General features: G+C 41.1%; 1 pseudogene; it reads left to right on the top strand.

The window, feature by feature from the left end:
• The first annotated feature begins 313 nt into the window (after positions 1-313).
• On the top strand, positions 314-2,423 carry LOC147418474 (uncharacterized; annotated as a pseudogene).
• The last annotated feature ends 5,884 nt before the right edge of the window (positions 2,424-8,307 follow it).

Raw genomic sequence — 8,307 nt, forward strand, 5'->3', positions numbered from 1 at the left:
GGCCCCACGTAACCACCTGGCTCTGGAAAATGGGCAATTCCTTATTTGATGCACCATGCATGTGTATGTACATATGCACAATTCCTTGCTCCAAAAAACTCCTGACACCGTTATCCTGACTTCATCAACTGGAGCAGCGGCCGCTCGCCTTAGCAGCCTTGCAACCACATTCCACTATCAATTCAGGATCCCTTGTTCTAAGTAACATTTCCCACAAGCAATTCATCCCACAGATGAAAGATTTATCGCTATACATGGTGCCAACGTCATTATCATAGACGAGATATCAATGCTAACGAGTACAATCTTCAATATGGTCGTTCGCCAGATAGTTAACATCACCAACGGAACACTCCTTGACCCATTCAGTCAGAAGCTCATATTGCTTTTTGGGGATTTGGCGCAACTTCCTCCAGTCTTCCATCACCAAGAGCCATTATGCCATGTTTGCAGTATACAAAACTCAGCTTACATCGCTGCAGCCACTACCCACAACATGACCTTCTCAGTTCGCCATGCTGCAGACCCCACTTACGTCCAATTCTTGGATACGATCCGTGTCAAGCAACCAACAGAACAACAAATAGCAGAAACGCTGTCACAGTGTGTAATCAATGAAATTGAACTCCTGCGAGTAATCGATGACGCTACTACACTGATATGTACTCATAGGAAAGACGAATATAAGTACAACAACTTGATTCTGTAAAAGTCTTTCTCGGCATCTGATATTGTTGCCATTCCACTGAAGACCAACACTCTCGACAAACCATTGCTGCAGGAATGGCTCCAAGACAAGGCATTCCATGAGATGGACAATACTGCAATTGGGCCTAGATGTATGATTACAGAAAACATTAACTTGGCTATGGGTGCTGCGAATGGATCCACCTGCCATATACTTTTCTATTCATACGACTGTACCGGTCAAATTGCTGCTATAGAAGTAATGCTACTTTCCACTGATACCACCATGACAATACGAAGGACTAAACATGCTACAAGAGCAATCAATTGCAAATGGTTCCACAAAAGCACATTTCCTTTGTCACTCGCGTACGCAATCACTGGACACAAATCTCAAGGAGCTACGATATCAAAGAAATCCATCCTCATTATAAAACAAGCTTTCGCCCCAGGATTGGCATACGTCATGTTCTCTCGAGTGACAGAAAGACGCCATCTCAAAATATTGAACATCCCAATCCCAAGGATGTTCTGGCCGGCCAGTAGAACACTCCCCCAATGGTTAGACATTTCCTCGCTTGTCTTTAGACATTTCATCGCTTATTTTTAGACATTTCCTCCCTTTTTTCACAAACAAGTCCTCTAGCTCTTTCGGTCTTTCATCTCGTAAGGTGCATGGACTACACAAACAATTATTTGACGACAGTTTTCTTGACTGCAGATTTTCTTCATAGCAAGTAACAACCTCCAGCATCTCCTCATGGACACCGATTAGGTAACCATTCCTCAAATTAATCTATTTTGTAGCTAGATTTTATGCCATTCAATATGTACAAAACTCAACCATCATATTTCTCTTTCTCTATCATTCAGATATTCGATAAATTCATCAACATCGCAGCTACCTCAAAACCAAAAAACAATGATTCTGCATACCCATCTTCAAATCAAATGCGCCTAGCAAATATGGTTGGCGAGGCTCCGAGTGCATTCATCGAAGGGTTCCGCACGACTCAGCTCCTCCACTCATACATCAATAAATGCAGCAATCGAAACAAAGAATATAGAAATAACGAGCTAAAGCTGGCAACAAGTACTTCGAGCTCTTCATATTCTTGTATTGCAAACACTAATAGTTAACAAATTTGGTTGCTTCTACAACATCTACCCTTCTTTTTCTACAGGGTTACAAAAAGAGATATTGCTATCGTTGGGCATTGACTTCGATGAGTCAAACAAACTACTGCTAGACACAGAAGACCAAGAAATACTGAACACAAAGACTGCTGGTATCACCACCTATGCAATCGAGATTCTACACTACGGTTACAAAATTGTCCTCGACAAATTGGTCGTTCTCGACAAGAATACCGCAAGCCAGGCACTTTTCAACATGGTCAAAGAGTTTGGGAACGAATTCAAAGGGAACGAGAGAGAAATCTTAACTGATGAGAAATTCACATGGCATATTAATAGAGACCTTTTTCATGCCCGTTTTAGTCAGACAACTGATCCATTTCGAAAGCTTGAACCACTACATGGTAACCATATTCACCCCTTATAGAATATAATTGTCTGATTATATACTAATTCAGCACATCACTTCAGTGCAGGACATCGACAACGAAACCAACAAGGAGATCCCCAACAACATAACAAATTCACAAGAGGAAGCAACACGTTCCGACGTTGTTCCAGCTCCCAAAAGACAACGACAAATGAAGAGAACTACATAGTTTACTCTATTAGGTGCAAAATCAATAACCGTGTTTACATAGGCATGACATCCGATTTTGAAGCTAGGAAAAGAGCACACATGACAAATCTACCAAAACGGATGAAACATGATGTGTCGTCCTTTCCCCCATTTTGTCAAAACTTTGAGTTTCATGTACTGCACAATACACATGATAGGAGAACTGCTATTGCACTGGAAGCACAAGAGATAATTACTCAAGATGCAACGTCCACGAAAGGATACAATAATTTGAAGGGACATCCTCCAAACTGCAAGAAATACTATTATTTAAAACACCATAGAAAAATATAGCGTGCAATGAAACTTAATCTTTGTTCTGAGGTAGCAACTCCCATTCAGTTTTCTCCTTTGTATTCAATCACTTCTCAAGAGTCTTTTCCTCTAGTATCTGCGATAATTTTCATGTTATGCTTCTCTATTATCTTTGAGACTTTCTTTATGCTGTCTTCTGTTCAGGTTAAGTTCTGCAATTTTTTTCTCGATATCATGTTATGTTTACCTTATGTTCTTGCTTTCCTCTACATGAACATCATTCAGCTTTCAAATTTTAGGATTCAACTGTTACCTAGATGTCCTGCAATAACATCAAGAGAAACAGACAATCCATTCTAGCAACCCCATGTCTAATACTTCTACAAAAAATTATCAGGTAATAAGAAACAAATCATGTAGCAACAACTTATATATTTTACAAAAAAATTATAAATGTACAAATGCTGCACCTTGTCTTCAACATATTACACAACACAAAACAACAACTGCATTAGGTTATAACACTATTCTGGACATCCACCAAGGTTGAGAACATATACTATTTTTTGAAAAAAAAAAAAGAAAATATAGTTGCGAACTTATGCCATCTTTATTTAATTGCTTTGTTCAGTGTCTTTGTCATATAACGTTAATCAGTGGCTACAACAATGTCTTTTTTTTTCCATTCAGACTATGACAGACTTGACTACTTATCAGCTTCCTTGATTTGAATGCTTTTTATTTTTTCAGTTTACAATGGGTAGGCCGATCCCAGCTGATCTGATTGAGCAACAGCCAAAATTTGAGACTGCAATGTATAAGTTGCAATCCTGTCTTTATCCACATTTGCAAGAGCAGGTGCTCAGACACTACATGCATAAATGGACTGAGTTCATTCCATGGCTAGTTCAACCACCTACCCCATGGCATCCACATTACATCACTTGGAACACACTCGGTCGAGAAATCACCATCGACATCGCCATACTGTCTGGTTGCTCCACAAAACACCATTGTATGTTGTTCGTGCAGATTGCGAACGTGCTCGGCCTACTCGAGACTATAGAATTGAATTACTCTAACGTGGTCCCTAACCACCTTCAGTCAGCTAAACAATTCGTTTCGCGCTATTTTCCTGTCAACCAGTTAGTCACATGCGCAACTTTGAAGATCATCTTATCGATATAGCCCTTACTTCGTGCATCAAAATCTCCCACTAATATGTGTTGTTACCTAGTCCACCTCCTCTTCTCCACAGAAGTTATGTCCGTTTCATTGTGAAGACGCCATTGCATGCTACATTCAAAGTCTTACCAACTCTCGTTCGCTTAGTTCCGTTCTTGATTCATCAACTTTTTACCATACTATTTCCAGTGACTTGCACTCACTTAGCGTAACAAGAATTGAGCAAAACAAATAATAAGCTCTCCCTACCTCTCTCTTTTGAAAAAAAAAATGCATGCCTCTCTCTCTCTCTCTCTCTCTCTCTCTCTCTCTCTCTCTCTCTCTCAAAACAAAACAGTACATAAATTCCTGTATATATGAGTGACTTCTGCTAACTAACGCTCACAAGATTTGTTGACATTAGAATAAGTACGTGCTTCTTTCACACACTCCCTCCCTCCCTCTCTCCCCCATCTTTCACTTCTATGTTCTTTTTACTAATGTATACTCTTCTTCAATGCTTCGATGTGAACAAAATAGTATTTACAATGGTGCCCTTGCTCTCCATTCATTTCCATACACATCCAGGTACCAAATCCATAAACATCCAAGCACCAAAGGGAAGCTCTCTCTAATTGCAATAGTATTCCTTCAAACACTCTCCAACTTCATGCCTTCTCCTCCAAAGCTTGGCAATCAAGGCATACTAGTTTTGTTTAAATACATTATCTGCCGATATGGATGTCCTGTGGAGATTGTGTTTGATCAAGGGACACACTTTATAAATGATACTATGGACATCTTAATGGAAATGCTATTAGTAAATCTTGGAAAATCATTGGATTTCAATCACAATCTTAAATAGAGACTGGAGGAGTTGACACAGTCGGATGAGTTGAGACAGAGGGCTATGCTAGAACAAGAAATTGTTCAGCAAAGAAGGAAACATTGGCATGATAGACCATAAAAGCCAGGGAGTTTCAGAAAGGAGATTTGGTTCTAATCTATCAGTCGAAACTGGGTCCTAAGAAACCAAACTTGAAAATAGCTTGGTCAGGTCCATATGAATTTGATTGGGTGTTCTCAAATGGCACAATAAGGCTGAAAGATTTATCTAGATTACTGTTGCCAAGTGTTTATAACGGGGCCAAAGTCAAGCTATATTATTCAAATGTCAAAGAAACTTCTAGGGATAATGATACTGGTATTCTGGGAATCAATTATTCTAAGTCTTTTTCATGTGCAACCAATACCAGAGCCAGTCAAAGGGACAGAAGAGGCTCGGCATGACAAAACCACGTCAATAACAAAATCAATAAAGTGTCAGAGCCAGTATCAATTTTTATGGGGAAAGAGCCAGTAGGACTGTCTGTAATAATCATTTCAAGGACAATGGAGATTATTAACCAATGCATGGTTGCCACGTCATTGGTGGTGCACAGACCTCTAGGAACAGTAAGTAGTGGAGCTTTTATGGCATGGACACGTATAACAGTAAGGACAGTAGGCATTTTTCCTCCTAAGTCTCCTGTGCGGCGCTTGCCTGTTGTTACACATTTGCCATTGCCAAGCTCTGAAGCTTCTTCACTACAACCACAAACTTCTTGATCTGACGCATCCAGTTGATTGCTGTTTGTCTTTATCGAACACACCTGGATACGGATTTGAATATTCAAGTAAGTCTTCTTTTGCTACAGACTCATCGTCTTCACAGTGCATGTGTAGGAAGAAACTATCGGAAAAGATGTAGGAAAGCTTAGAAGAGACCTCGGCACTTGTTGTTGCTGTTGCCAAAGCTTCTTTACCACTTATTCCCTACAGTAAAATATAGAGGTATGTGTTTACTGAGCAAGCAGAGGTGTTGCTACTGTGGGAATTACATGTGGTTGTGCAACCACAAGAATTGAGTTCGACACAGCTATCGTTAGACAGGTTCTTGATTCCTTCAATGTTGATGACGGCAACGCTGTGTTTTATGGTAGGAAGGTGTTAGCAACCCCAAAAGACATTGCTTATGCCTTCAGAATGCCAAATGAGCCAAAGCCGACTGTTGCAACCGTTGAACAGATAAGTGCAGCCCTGAAGGAAGATGAGGCAGCCAAGAAAAAATGCAAGGCCAGTGCACAAGGGGTTCCAGTAGCAGGTATGGATGTCCCCGTGGCTTATCGGTTTGTGGCTGAAGCTGTAAGTTTGAAGAATAACCCCACCTATGTTTCAGAGAAGCTGTTTGCTATGTTACTGGCAAAGAAATTAGATGCCATAGCTTCAATCAACCTATGTCAGATTCTATCGCATAATGTGCTTCAACAGATAGCCAAGTTGAAGTCCCAGACTATTTTCAAAGCCTGGTATATCTAGCAGTTTCTTTACTGGGCAATTTCTCCTGATGCTCATGACCAGGTACGGATGGCTTGGAGTCAAAAGCCCGTTCGAGCAACAAACAATATTGATTTATCCTTTGATGAAGAAACCCCAGGAACTCAGTTGGCTCTCACAGGTTAGAAGAGAAAGGCCACGCAGGTGGAAGCTGGTAGTTCTAAGCGACCAAAAACTACATTGGCCAAGAGCAGTGCTTTCTTGAAGCAGCTGGAAAGTCAGGCCAGAACTGTAACTACTGAAAAATCTCCAGTAGGCAAGACTTTAGTTGGCCAATCAGACCAGCCTCCAATAAACATTACTATTGGGACCAGCTAGCAAGTGGGGCAGAGTTCAACAAACACTAGTGCAAGAACAGACCAGCGAGATAAGACAAGTGCCGAGCAGTCGGCAATTCATATTGATAAAGGAAAAGGTTCGGCACTTGCCAGCCCAGTTAGTAAAGCTCCTATCCCTTTCAGTGAATTGGCTTTAGCCTTAACCAAGAAGGACAGATTACAAGCTGCAGATTCATCCTCTCACAAGACGATTAGTCCTGCATAAACTTGACTTTACCAACTACCATATATGGCGCCTATCACAATTTATGTGCCAGTTGCCTCTGACCCAGTGACGGTCATGGATGGTTGCTCAGTGTTGATCCAGTCATCCTGGAATACGATTGTCCATGCCTTGGGACAAATGATGGATGAAGTGGCCAAGATCAAAGCTGTATTGAAGAATAGTGAGCAGCAAGTTGAGAAGCTAAAATGGGATATAGGGGATCAATCCTTGAGGCATAGTGTTCTTGAAAATCAGTTAGTCAGGACAATTCAGACATTGGAAAGCAAGCTGTCAAATCTTGAGTCTGAGATGCAGCGGATAAATGAAGAAAGGGCAGAAGCTGAGAGAGCTGCTGACAGATTTGAAACTATGCTAAGAATGAAGAGAGTTGAGTTCAACTCATTACTGACCAGCCACACTACATTGAAAGCCTCTTTAACAGAGAGATACATATACAATAACTTGGCTGATATTCTGAAACCAAAGGGCAATGCCATTTTCAATATGGATAATTTGAGTCCACTCATGGAAACAATGCAGAGTGATTTGCAGGATAAGCTCTCTGAGTATAACAGTGCTTTGGCAAATCAAGCCATTATGGACTACATTGAGAAGCAGAATGACCCACTTGAGGATTCTGAAGAATCAGAAGAGAAGGATGAAGAGAGGGAGGATGAACCAATAGATAACATGATGATGTGATGATAACTCTCCTTTGTCTCTCCACTGTAAGGATCTGGTGTTGGTGGATCAACGGCCACAGGGGGCAATCAGCCTAACATAGACCAGCCAGACTAGTATAAGGGTCAGCAGTTGGGAAACCAAGGGGCTGATGATCAGTACCGAGGCAACACTGAAGATTCCCCAGTACACCACTCACAGCACAGTTCAGATGTGAAAGGGAAAGCTAAGGCTGTGTGACTGAGACTTTAAAAAGTGATGAGCAACATTTATTACAGTTCATCACACTGAACAAGAGGTTGCGACATCAGCAAGCTCCTATAACTAGGATGTATCTGGAGGATGATGTTCTCCTTTTTGATTTGGAACGCTTTCAGAGATTATATGTTGGCGCCAGAGAAATGATCCAGCATTGAAAATCAACTACTTTTCATGATCAGGAGTGGTGCCAACTACCTGAGCATCCTAGCAGAATTCAACTACTAGAGAGAGTACCTGAATGGGTACTAACCTCTGATGATAAGCTGGTCAATCCACACTGGCAACGGCAGTCCACTGTAGACTGTCATTCCCTAGCCATTGAATTAGAGCTCCTGCTAGGGAATAGGCCTATGTATAAATGTATGAAAGAGGTCAGACATCAACTCAAAGAAGTCCTATTGCAAATGCAAATTGCCAGAGGAGGTTTGGACCAGAGGGTTCAAGCTATTCTTGAAGATCAAACTTCCAACATAAGGAACCACAAACTCAAATGACAGTAGGGGAACAGGCAATTTCTCTCCAAAGATTGTTTCAGCTGGTTCGAGTCACCAGGAAGATGATGCAACAGGAGAACTAGGCTATCC

The sequence above is a fragment of the Adiantum capillus-veneris genome, chromosome 30 (assembly GCF_014529385.1).
Source record: "Adiantum capillus-veneris isolate H3 chromosome 30, ASM1452938v2, whole genome shotgun sequence".
Classification (NCBI taxonomy): domain Eukaryota; kingdom Viridiplantae; phylum Streptophyta; class Polypodiopsida; order Polypodiales; family Pteridaceae; genus Adiantum; species Adiantum capillus-veneris.